Genomic DNA, 13,935 nt, shown 5'->3' with positions numbered 1-13,935 from the left:
CACACTCAGGCCAGCTACATATTTGTAGGAGGTTCCAGAACTACATACAGAGTATGAATAGATTTGTTGTATGCATTGTATAGCAATGGTGTTACAGGGTTTGTGTGTACATACTAGTTTAATCAAACGAAACAAGAACGAGCCAGGAATAATATTGAAGCCACTGAGCAGAGCCAAAGAAAAAAACTTTGTGAATCCAAAATTTTAAACACTTTTATTGCACACGAAGAACAGGACCAAGTTGAACAAGTGCTTTCGCTCGGATATTCCGAGCTTTATCAAGTTAACATCCCAGTGTGTAGCAACTACTTTCTTGTCCTAATTGTAATTTCAAATTCATGATTCTTGAACAGGTGAATCATGACGTGAGAGGTGGTGACTGGGAATCCAACCTTGAATACAGGGAGTTGGTGTGCTGGAAATTGGCCTGGGTTGAATGACACAATTAGTTTGAAACCAGTTTTAAAACTTAGAAGAGCAAGATTATGAGATAGGTTTAAATTATACTGATAAATTACATATACATTTTTTACAAACAGCCTGTCTTTTCTTTCCTTTTTCTTTTGCTCATCCTCCCCTATAGTATATGGTAGATATTGTTTTTTAACACATTTTAATTTTTAGGCTATAAATTTGTAGGTACCATGTATAATAGTTTTGAACATTACAAAAGTGTTTTTAGAATATTTAATATTTTAACTGATAACATTTTATCTGATTTAATGTGTTGTATTAGTTAAGTTGTATTTGATGAATGCCAACAGTTACATTTTACACTCTGGACATGTTTAATGCATCATGGCTATGAACACTTTTTAAAAATTATTAGTACTAGTTATTCTACTTGTTCAGAACCACAAGAGTCTGTGGTAAGATTTTAATTGATTAATTTAATTGATTGATTAATATACTACTGTTATTACTTAAGTAGTTGCTACACACTGGGATGTTAACTTGATAAAGCTCAGAATATCCGAGAGAAAGCGCTTGTTCTACTTGGTCCTGTTCTTCATGTGCAATAAAAGTGTTCAAAATTTTGGATTCACAAAGTTTTTTTCTTTGGCTCTGCTTAGTGGCTTCAATATTGTACATACTAGTTTAACTTGGAATGCAGTCTGTTTGCATAGCTCTCAACTCTGGGCCTATCCTCTTGATGGCCAGAGGTGGCCTATTATGTTAAGTCTGTCCACCACATAAGTCTTGTGTCAGATATATCACTGGCAGTGTGTGTGCTGAGTGCCATCAGTACATGGCTACATCTATTTTTGTTTCTAACTTCATATTCCTGACTAAGGGTATGCTGCAGACTATCCTGTAACACCAGCGACATACTTAGTGTATGACAACAATTTTACACATATGAGCCTGTGTTCAGCCTTTGTCCTCCACCTACATACCAGGTTTTGCACATATGACATGCTGTTAGGGGTTGTTCTGTAGTGGGCTGTGAGTATGTTATGCTGCCATTCCTGCCATCAGTCCACTGCTGTTGTGTCCCCCACACATACTGTGAGATTGGGGCCATATATGTGTGGACTTCACCTACACAATACATGTGTGCCCTTATGCACTCCAGAGGCCAGTGTATGTAACAGTGTTATATGGCCCTTTATTATTGAGTCTGGGGGGGGTGCACCATAACTAATCTTTATTGAGTCTAGTGGGGGATGCACCATAACTAATCTAGGCTGTTAGAACATGTGGGGGTATCAGGGGTAAGCTGTCTTAGGATATCTGGATGTACATTACCATACAATCCACCTTGGGTAAATGCAGGTCTACTGCCTCCTGCCATACAGACTGTTCTGTTTGTCAGTGTGATTGCGATAGTGTCAGTTATGCCTTGTTATGTAACAGTTACATCACATTGTGTCAACTGAGGTCTTTACCCCCTAGGGAATGTGTACAGAGTGTAGATAGAGGCTACTGACCTATACACCTGCATTACTTACTGTTGATTGTTTGGTATCCTGTGGCCTAGTCTGTCTTTACTATTGTACCACTTGAAGGCCTCGGCCTGGACAGCAACATATGTAAACCTTTCCAGACTACTGTATTAGTATAACTGTTTCACAGTTGCATTTCTCTTTTATATGGATGTCAGTGTCTAAACAGCTATATGACATGGCATATACAATTGTAATGGTACACAAATAAAACTTTCCTATATATGCAAACCTGTGTGTGGTGTTATATCCTTTGACCTCTCTGTGAGTATATGTTGCAGGCAATAATTGTTATTTGTATGGGTGGCTCATACAGTGTCCAGTTGGTAAGGTGGTAACTGTAGACATAGTGGCTGTTCCATATTGTGAGCACCTTCTACATATGTATCTTCCTATATTTCTGCATGTGTATGTGTAGTTACATATATATATATATATATATATATATATATATATATATATATATATATATATATATATATATATGTGTGTGTGTGTGTGTGTGTGTGTGTTTATATATATATATATATAAAGGCACTTTTGAGCAGTTGTAAGTGGGTTTCCGTGGAAGTAAGCACTGCTAACTGTTGGTTACAGTTTCTTATACTCAGCTTTTCAATTGCTTAACCTGTGTAGGCATTGCTTAAACCCATGCAAACAGGCTTAAACCTGCTTACTGCTGCTTAAAAGTGCTTACTCCTGCTTACTCCCACGCTAATTTTTTTTAAAGAAAAGAAAAAAAGGGTTGATAGGAAAGTGGTGAAAAAGGGGCACAAAGAGGGAAAGACAGTAGGAAAATAGCTAGGGATGTGCAGGAAGGGTGTAGGGGAGGTCCATAGCTGCCCATTTCTTCTACAGCAACAGCTGTGCATATACACTGAATTTGGAGGTAGATTTGGACACTCAAACCCCTGAGAGAGGGGTGAGGATCACACGAATATGTTGTGATACCAATTAGACCAGATTACATGTGTCCAATGGACATGTGTGCAAAATGGACAGCTGTGTATGGGGCGAAGTTTTTTTTTTTTTGGAACAGATTGCCCTTTTTTTTTTTTAGGTGAGAGTGGGATGTTGGGGAGGGATAGTAGGTATATTTGGGGAGGTAGTTTGGGAAGGTTAACAGACAAGGCAAACAAGACACATGCAGGGATGGTATATGACACATGTGGGGGGTAGACACCTTGATGGGGAGGGGTGTTGGGACATCAGAAGCCCATGAGCCCCCTAGTGGAAACACTGGGACTGAGATCCCCACCCATGGACAACCACCACTGCACCTTCACAGCCCCAAAAGTGGCTGTGCTGGGGGCTGAGTCACAGAGCCAGGCTGACCCTCTAGTTGTGACACACGGCCTTCAAGCTGGCGTAGCAGATCTCCGACCTCTCTGTGGAACTTGCTACATACCACGACCCGGACCTGGCTATGGGTGACAGGTTCCTGTCTGTGCCTGCTCCCGGGGGGACGAGCCCCATCCCCTGATGTGGTTCCACCCGAAGGTGGTGCAGGACCAACAGACGAGGATTTCCCAGGTTCTGCACCCCAACATGCTGGTTCCCGGTGCCACAGCCAGGTGAGGTGGGACAAGTGGGTCCGCTGGAACCGGCCTTCCCAAATATGCTATAGTATTTAAATGTCATCATCATATGTGGGTTAGTAATAGTAAACACATTCCAGGGTTAGGTATAACAGCATGCATAGATATTCCCATTAACCCAGACACCAGATACGGAACAGTTGCATAGCAAATGGAACACATGCATATATAGGACCACAGTGGTAATAACAACAGCATGCAGGTACATTGATGGCACCAATATAGCATATGCGTGGAAACAGATTTAAATATTTATCAAACAATAGAACATAATCAGAATAGTGAAGTAATTACATATCAGTTGAGATGGGTATGTAATTTATTGTTGGTGATATAATGGGGCAGAGAGAAAGATGTCAATTAACAACTAGTATATTCCTGTAGTCTACATTACTTTCCTAGTCAGTGCTGTTATCTGTACCTTACATTTATTACTACAGTACCCTATAGTCTTAGTTTGGACAGTGATATGGCTGTCATCATCATTATACATGAGCTGCTTTTACCTGCAGTATACACCTCTTACCTGGTATACCTGTGGAGGAAATGTTTGTTAACACTAATTACTGTTTCTACACATACTCACAGATTCCAGGCTGATGTTGTGCACATAGCTGTCCATCTCTTTCTGCACACACTCTGGCCATGTCTCGACCACATGCAGGTGAACCGAGACATATCTAGACTATTGCCTGCTTCAACCTTTAGTGACTTACCACATTCTTATACAAGCTTTCCTAAACAGTCATATTATGTAGCACAGTGTGGGTGATCATGATCAGTGACACCTTATTATTCAGAGCAACTGCAACACTCACAATTCCATACAATACCAGAATAAACAGTACCAGTACAGTGTATCAAGCTTTTTTTATCAGCACAGTGTTCATATCCGACGTACCTGTGGAAGCAATGTTTGTTAACACTACCTGAATGTTGCCACACAAAGTGCCAGATTACACATTAGTATTATGCACATACATCTCACTCTCTTACTGTACACACTCTGATCACAGCTTGATAACATGGGGTGTAGATAGGACATATGTGGCTTACTAATCTCATAGCAGTTTTGGGAATTGCTAGAGTGACAGGTTTGTTCTCATAGATGTGTGACAATCAGTTGTATTCACTGTTTGCTGCCTAGACATCTGGGATCATCCAACAGACTTCCCAGGGGGACAAGGTGACAGGCAGCAGATATAGGCCCATATACTGGACATTCTGGTCTTATCTGTACAGTTGTGTGGTATTATTCTGTATGCAGCCTACTTCCACTCCCAGGATTCAGACCATGGCTGTGTCTGCTACAACTTAAACACTGTCCATCAGAGTTGTGTGTGCTATATAGATATTGCTGTACATCTTCTATCTACTCTCTGTCTTATAATTCTCCTGTGGTTTTGCATTCTGACCTTGCATTACAACACTCTTATACAGGATTTCCTAGACAATTATATTTTGTAGGACAGTGTGGGTGGCAGTGATGAGTAATACCTTATTATTCAGAGCAACTGCATCAGTCACAATGCCATACAATTCCAAAGTAAACAGTATCAGTACAGGGTATCATTCTTGTATTTCTGGGCACAGTGTTAGTATCTGTTAGACCTGTGGGAGAAATGTTTTTTAGCACTACCTGAATGTTGCCACACACAGCACCAGATTCCACATTACTATTATGCACATATATCTCACTCTGTTAATGTACACACTCTGGCCACAGCTTGACAGCATGGAGGTGTAAATGGGACATACATGGCTTCTTACTCTCATAAGGTTTTGGGGAGTTGCTAGTATGCCAGCTTTGTTCTCATAGATGTGCGTCAATCAGTTGTATTTCCTGTTTGTTGCCTATATGTCTGGGATCATCCCACTGATTTCCCAGGGGGGCAGGTTGACAGGCAGCAGATATGGGCCACTTTACTGGACATTCTGGACATATCTGTACAGTTGTAGGGTATGATTCTGTATGCAGACTACTACCACTGCCAGGATTTGAATCATTGCTGTGTGTGCTAAAAATACAGCAGTTCACTTCTCAGTTGTAAGTGCTATTTGGATTTTGTTCTCTGCCTTTTCACTGTTTTCTGTCTGTGTGTCTCTCAGTTGTGCTAACTGGCCTCTGGGGATTAGATCAGTCATATACAAGCATTTACACACATTATATTTATGGTGCACAGTGTGGGTAACAGTGCTTAATACAGCAGTACTACTACATGATCGCAAATCTACATTGCCATATGATACCAGAGTATACACATGCAGTCCAGCAGTTAGACTTTTATTTTGAGGCTATTACATTGTTATTTACATACAGACTATATGAGACTCTTCCTGCCATATTCTCCAGTGTATGCAGTACTTGCCTTAAACAATACAGGTTTTATACAGGCAATTAATTTACTTACACTTTTAGATTTATTTCCTATGACAGTACATGCAAGAGTATTACTGACCTGCTTCACATCACAACCTCTCCAGGTGACTTCCTTGGGCCTCCTGGTTCACAGCCTGCTCACTTGCAGCTGTGGAGGACATAAGAGGAATATTTAGAAAAACCTATCCATGATATACATGAGTTGGCAATTATTACACACATAGTGGAGTGATACTTACACACAGCTAGGACAGCCCCTGCCATTCTAGCCTCTTAGATCCACTGCTCCAAGAGGTTCTCCTTATGCTGCTTCAGGTCAGGATAGTGATGCCTGACCTGCTCACCAGTTCGGGGTATGCCAGTGGCACAGGTGAGATCACGGGCGAGATGGTCCCAGGCTTCTGCCTTGTATTGGAAACCCTGGTACTGGCTCTGCAGCAGTCTCTGCTCATGGTCTTTGACAAGGAGTCCTGCCATGACTTTGGACTCCTGGATGCACCAGCGCTGCACCCAGAAGCACACACCTTCTCCTCTTTTTGTCATAGTGCCTGCAAAGGGAAGCTACAACCAGTTATGAGATGTACTCCCACCTGCTGGGTTTAAGTGGGGCCGATTTTCCACACTTTTCCATGATTGGCTGGTTTTGAAAAGGCTAGGTTATGAGCAAACCTGCTTACCTAAGGTTGGCATTGTTTAAAGGGGTATAACACTGGGTACATTGAGTTAGCTGGCCTACACATTGCTTACACCTCATAAGCTGGCCTGTGCAATTATTGGCATTGCTTACATTAGACTTTGCTTTATATTTTCTTTTTCACATTGATTTCTTATTCATTGCATCTTATATATATGCCTGGTATCCATGATTCATGTGTACATACACTGTATGGTGTCCTTGTGTTTTATTGGGGACTTCAACACTCTATTACAATTACACCTCACATCTGGGCTTACTACTGTACTCCAGTTAACATATTTATGTTATGTAGTGGGTTATAGAACATATGACTGTATACTGATTCCTTTCACAGGTTCAGTTTGACTTTACTATAGTGAGGACTTGTTTGGTGATACCTCATTCTTTTGTACTGCTGTGATGTTGTGGTGGTTAACTACTGTGACTATAGTGTATAGGGTCCTGGGTTCAAGACCTGCAAGGCTGTTTATTTTGTTTCTGGGCAGAACAAGGTCCATTGGATACAGAGTGATTAAGGCACTTTTGAGCAGTTGTAAGTGGGTGTGCATGGGTTTGAGCAAGGTTAAGCAATGGTCACCTCTGGTTAAATATGCTTACCTGGAGGTTGCTTCAAAATTGCTTAACCTGTGTGCGTATTGCTTACTCCTGTGCAAATGGGTTTAAACTCGCTTACTAGTGCTTGAATATGCTTACTAATGCTTATTGGTGCATACACTTGCTTACTAGTGCTTACTCCCACTTACAATTGCACTAATTTAGACAGTAATATCTAATGGTTCTTGGCAAGGTGAGGGATTTGGAAGCTGAATGGAGTTGTCATTCATTGCACATTTTACCTTCCATTTGTATCCATGATTCTTGTGTACATACACTGTATGGGGAACATGTGCTTATCTGGGGACTTTGCAGCATTATGACACTGACACCTCACATGTGCATTTAATGCAGTACTCCAGTTCACAAATATATGTTATTTAGTGGGTTATGCAACTAAAATATTGGTCATAACGTTATTTGCCATGGAAAATGGAATGTGTTGCAGTGGGACTCAAACCGGAAATGCCTGCTCATAAGGCGAATGCTTTGCCCACTTCACTATTGCTATACTCCATCATTTACATATAGCTTCCTTGTTATCCTCTTCAGCCATTTAAGCTGCATTAACCGTAGCTAAGCGATGGGCACACCCCTGCACCTACGGTTAGCTTTAATTGGATTCTTAATAAAAAAAAGGTTTACTAGGTTTGTATTTACTATTGCTGTTGTACATGTGGGGGAATGTTGATGGGGATATGCGAACACCTATGAGCGGTCTCGCTCATTCCTTTGGCCTTTCTGCAGTTCTTCATTGTTACGGCATGCATATTCTGAGAGCTCTTCTCTCAGACATGTCCCCTGCAGTCTTACATGCTCTGTGTAACATTAGGAGCTCAGGCAGCATGCCTTCATTAATATGCATGGTGCACTGCCATCCTGCTCCTAAACGGCCGCTTCCGTGCAGGACTAAGCTAGTCCTGCACAGCATAATAGTAAATCCAGGGTCTTAATCATCTAACAGAGAAATTGAGATGATGATTCTTTCTATATGATAGTCAGAGCATCTTTAAAATGTTTCATTTTGAGTACAGGTGATCAATAAGAAAAAAAAAATAGCAAATCAGCATTTTCTTGGAGGTCAATTACCACAAGCTCCTGTTGTACCATATCTGAAGAAGCTCTCGTAATGATGAAAAGTGCTCATCTAAAATAAACTTCCATTTTTACTTTTGTACTGGAAGACTGAGTTGTCTCATGTGCTAACCAGGGCATCTACCAAAAGAAGGCTACAGTGAGCCTACTGAAACATGCAACATTTGGGATGAAACTGATGATCACACACACTGAAACCAGAAAAAGTAGTAGCCAGAGAGTAGCCAAAAGGTGAATCACCACTGTTTAGCATTCTTGACAAACTTAATTCTGTCTTTTCACTAGGTGCTGCTAGATTAGCCGCCATTTAACCTTACTTCAGAATATCGACCAAAATCCTTCATCTATATATCTTTAGGGACTCCTGTAGTAGTCTCCCTCCTACTCCTAATTATTACAATTAGCCCTGGTCTTCCACACTAACAAAATTTCTCAGCAGTCTACTTTCACCCCATTTATGGTTGGGCTGATTCTATTGTCCGCCCTAAAGCAATTTAACAACTGCCTTTTACTTACTCTCTGTTCCCTGATTCTATCAATTGATACTACTACCTGAGAGAGATGTAAATATTTAAGAAACATGGAGGCAAACCACTTGCATCAGCACTCTGTCTGTAAGCATCATACATCCACAATAAAATATCAGTAACTACTCACCACTAAACCTATAACTTATGTTGGGGCTATAGTGTACAAATGCCAAGATATTTTAAACCAGACTGTGAGAGACCTCAGCCTTCAGCATACCAGCAACACATACCCCTTCTCCATACAAGTGTCTTACTATAGTTTAAATAATGCACAAGGACTATTGCAGTGCTTCAGCCTTGACAGCTAATGCAGTATTAGCATTCATTTCTGAACGCTGCTTTTGTACTACCTCTGGATCATCCTTATTCTGATCGCACGTCCTGGCATCTTGCATTTGGATCAGCTGACCCCTTCACTCTACTCCAGCTACATTTCTGTGGGATAGTGTCAAAAGTTTTAGCCAGGTCAAGATAATCAATGTGCACAGACAGATCACTGTCCACAGTCTCTGTAACATTTTAAAGATGTTTACTACATTCAGGAGATAAGACCTGCCCTGTACAGAATCAAACTGATTGGTGTACTTAATTTAAGTTGACTATATCTGCCTAAATGAGCTATGCCGTGATACATGCCATGGCTATACATCTAAAGCTGGCAAGGTTTCTTGGTCTATAATTACCTGGGCTTGTACAAGGACCACCCATGTGTAGAAGAGTCACAGTGGCTTTCCTCCAGGCATTAGGGGCAAACCCTGTAGACAGGTTGAGGATAAACAGTTTAAGTAGAGGATGATAACAAAATTAATACGTATAGAATGCTCCCTGTTATGTTATCTGTTTGTATGGAAACATTATTTGTAGCTTTTGACCAGGAATCTACTAAAATGTCAGGATTAGTGGGTGCAACCATATGGGTAAGCAGGGTAAAGTTAACACTGAATTTGACTGCTAATATATTTATATCTCCTTGCATCAGAATTCATTGTATTATTATGGAGAGGCTTGGTTCATCGCTGGGCATTATTCCTGAATTTCCTGATATAACTGAAGACAGACTGGTAATTTTCTTTGGCATCTATATCAACGTTTAGTTCATACTCTGCATTACATTTTCTAAAGTTCCTTACTGGCATGCTCTTAAGTTCCTCACTGATATGTTTCATTGTGGTCCTGTGGTATGGGTCTTAAGTTCATTGCTGGTATGTTTTGATGTGGTCCTGTGGTATGGGTCTTAAGTTCCTTGCTGGTATGTTTCATTGTAGTCTTCCTCACTGGTATGTTTCATTGTGGTCCTGTGGTATGGGTCTTAAGTTCCTCACTGGTATATTTCATTGCGGTCCTGTGGTATGGGTCTTAAGTTCCTCACTGGTATGTTTCATTGTGGTCCTGTGATATGGGTCTTAAGTTCCTCACTGGTATGTTTCATTGTGGTCCTGTAGTATGGGTCTTAAGTTCCTTGCTGGTATGGTTCATTGGGGTCCTCTGGTATGGGTCTTAAGTTCCTCACTGGTATGTTTCATTGTGGTCCAGTGGTATTGGTCTTAAGTTCCTCACTGGTATGTTTCATTGTGGTCCTGTGGTACGGGTCTTAAGTTCCTCACTGGTATGTTTCACTGTGGTCCTGTGGTATGGGTCTTAAGTTCCTCACTGCTATGTTTCATTGTGGTCATGTGGCATGGGTCTTAAGTTCCTTGCTGGTATGTTTCATTGTGGTCCTGTGGTATGGGTCTTAAGTTCCTTGCTAGTATGTTTCATTGTGGTCCTGTGGTATGGGTCTTAAGTTCTTTGCTGGTATGTTTCATTGTGGTCCTGTGGTATGGGTCTTAAGTTCCTCACTGGTGTATTTCATTGTGGTCCTGCGGTATGGGTCTTAAGTTCATCATTGGTATGTTTCAATGTGGTCCTGTGGTATGGGTCTTAAGTTCCTTGCTGGTATGGTTCATTGTGGTCCTGTGGTATGGGTCTTAAGTTCTTTGCTGGTATGTTTCATTGTGGTCCTGTGGTATGGGTCTTAAGTTCCTCACTGGTATGTTTCATTGTGGTCCTGTGGTATGGGTCTTAAGTTCCTTGCTGGTATGGTTCATTGTGGTCCTGTGGTATGGGTCTTAAGTTCCTTGCTAGTATGTTTCATTGTGGTCCTGTGGTATGGGTCTTAAGTTCTTTGCTGGTATGTTTCATTGTGGTCCTGTGGTATGGGTCTTAAGTTCCTCACTGGTGTATTTCATTGTGGTCCTGCGGTATGGGTCTTAAGTTCCTCACTGGTATGTTTCATTGTGGTCCTGTGGTATGGGTCTTAAGTTCCTCACTGGTATGTTTCATTGTGGTTCTGTGGTATGGGTATTAAGTTCCTTACTGGTATGTTTCATTGTGGTCCTGTGGTATGGGTCTTAGGTTCCTCACTGGTATGTTTCATTGTGGTCCTGTGGTATGAGTCTTACGTTCCTTGCTGGCATGTTTCATTGTGGTCCTGTGGTATGGGTCTTGAGTTCCTCACTGGTATATTTCATTGTGGTCCTGTGGTATGGGTCTTAAGTTCCTCACTGGTATGTTTCATCGTGGTACTGAGGTAGGGGAGTGTGGATTTCTTGCAACTTTTCATTATTTTCCTTCTTTGGTTAACCAGTTTATTAATATGGGATTAAGTCTAACAGAGAGGTTTATTCTGGAATTTGCCATTAGATTTATGGCACACATTTACAAATATTTTCATGCAACTGTTTAGATATTGGTAAAACTTGAAGATGAATGTAGCAGCCATCTCAGCTGTGTCCATTTATTTGGAATTGCTTGGAATTTTGAATAGATATTCTAAAAGATGAAACTGGTTTGCCCTGAAGAAATCCCGAAAGAGGGTTTTGTTTGCTGTTGAAGTAGAACCATTATTCCTGACAGAGAAGGTAAATGATTTGTAGTCAGATTCAACCAAGGATTATGAGATCCATGGTGGGGTACAGGCAGGGTCTAAGTTTTTAAGGGCCACGTCACCGATATTAGAGCCTCTAGTGGGTAGTTTTACAAAGTGCGCCTATTACATTAGCAAAGTCTAACACTGACCATATCCATTTCTAGTGGTGGATTTAAGCCAGTCAATGTTTGGATAATGAAAGTCCCCTAGCAAGAAGTCATTTGATTTGATATTTAAGCCCTCTATGAAACTACGATAATATCCATGATCTTGAGGGACACTGACAAGCATCTGTTGCTAGTATTGAAGGGATTTTTGGATTTGTTAAGGGTGATTTGGATACTGCAGGTACTCCAGGTTAGGGTTATGAGTAATTTGACATGAGGTGATACTGTTTCTGATAAATACAGGTATTCATCCATAGTTACTTCAGGGCCTGAAGGCAAGATAGGAGCTAAATCCTGGTATGGAGAGAGTTCTGACATTACACTGCAGCCATGTTTCAGTAAGCACACAGATAAAAATGTGTTTGAGATGCAGAAGGGCCTCAAGGTCTGGCATCTTTCTCTTTAGACTTCTAGCATTTTGTAGTGCCATGATGATTTTGTCTGAATTTAGGCTTGAGTTTGAAATGTAGGAATGTCCAATAGGGAGACTCTAAAAGGAGGTATAGTAGCGGCAGTAAATGCTTTATCCTGTAAGCAAAAGGACTGGTATGAAAAGTATAAACTATCCCTGATGAAATAAGAAGTCTTATCTAACATCTCATCCCAGATTGACACCTACTGGATGCTCATAGAATTACAATAACTACTTAGGCAATTACTAAAGCTAGATATCTTGTCTTGGTATCTAGGAGTCATTCTTGGTGAAGGTAAGATACTATGCAAGACAAGTGTCTTTCCTGCCTATAACACATGCATATTAATTTCCATCATTACTCTTTATATGTCCTTTTGGATAGAGTGCCTTATCGAAGATGGGCCAACAGTAGGTCATAGTTATCTAGGGCCCTTGTGACATCATGGATTCTGGCACCGGACAAGCTGCTTCCAATTACCCACTTCTTGTCTAGCCTGGTGAGTGTGAAGTCTGTCTGCCTAACCAAAATGTTAGTTATGAATAAACATGTTCCCTATGTGGCAGCAATTTTAGTGGCCTTATGGATGCAGGTTTGCTTTCCTGCAGAATCTTGGGTGATCTGTGAAGATTAGCAGTATGTGGGTATGTTACATTGTAGCAAGTAGCATCCTACCCTTCAAAGTAAAAAAAAATGTTTTTTTATGTCTCAAGCACTTAGGCAATGTAGAGAAGCAGTTACATTGCTTGCATGCTCCTAAGGTGAGGAATATAGAAGCACCAAGCCATAGTAGGGAATGGATTTTTTAGCACAAAAAAGGACCTGGCTTTTTCTCTTCAACTTAAAGAGTTGAAGACCATCAAAACAAGGATTGACCCTGCTTGTGAGATGCTGATATTATTGAAAAGTTAGACAACCTTATTGTAACCCCTTGCATTGTCCATTGGATAGCAACATTGGCTATCCAACAGATCCCAAGGAGAGACCATCGCTGTTACCTTGTCTACAAGAAAACTGTAACATGTGGGACACCATATGGAGTGGTGCTGGGTGCTGTTCTCTTATGCATTTATTTTGCAAGATATCCAAGCCAATATCCCGGAAGTGTGGTTCACCAAAATTGCTAATGACTGAAAGCTGGACACTGTTATCTGCTCATCCACTGATATTCAGTGGCTCAATAAAGGGCTAGAATATGTACAGACATGGTGCACTGAAAACAGTATAAACTTAAATGAGAAAGAGTGCAGCATAATAGTGTTCACCAAAATAAGCTGTTCTCACCTCATATGTTTAAGTGATAATCCTCCTCAAATAGAAATTATCATAACAGATCTAGGTCCAAATGTGGACAACTATCTCCTATTTGATCATCATGTTTCCACCATAGTCATAAAACTCTTCTAGCTTATTTAGTTAATTTCTAAGGAAATATCTTTAAGATCCAAAAAAGTCATCTTACCATAGTACTCTTCTCTTGTCACTCTCATCATCAAATATAATGCTCCCTTTCATATTTACAAATTCATGTATATCGCTCAGCTGGAGAGATCCCAATGATTTTTAAACAAAAAATTAAAGGCTATAATTCTTCTTCAACCCTGACA

Source organism: Protopterus annectens, chromosome 1.part1 (genome assembly GCF_019279795.1).
Source record: "Protopterus annectens isolate FY-2018-M chromosome 1.part1, PAN1.0, whole genome shotgun sequence".
Classification (NCBI taxonomy): Eukaryota; Metazoa; Chordata; order Ceratodontiformes; family Protopteridae; genus Protopterus; species Protopterus annectens.
Note: the sequence above shows the minus strand (reverse complement) of the source record.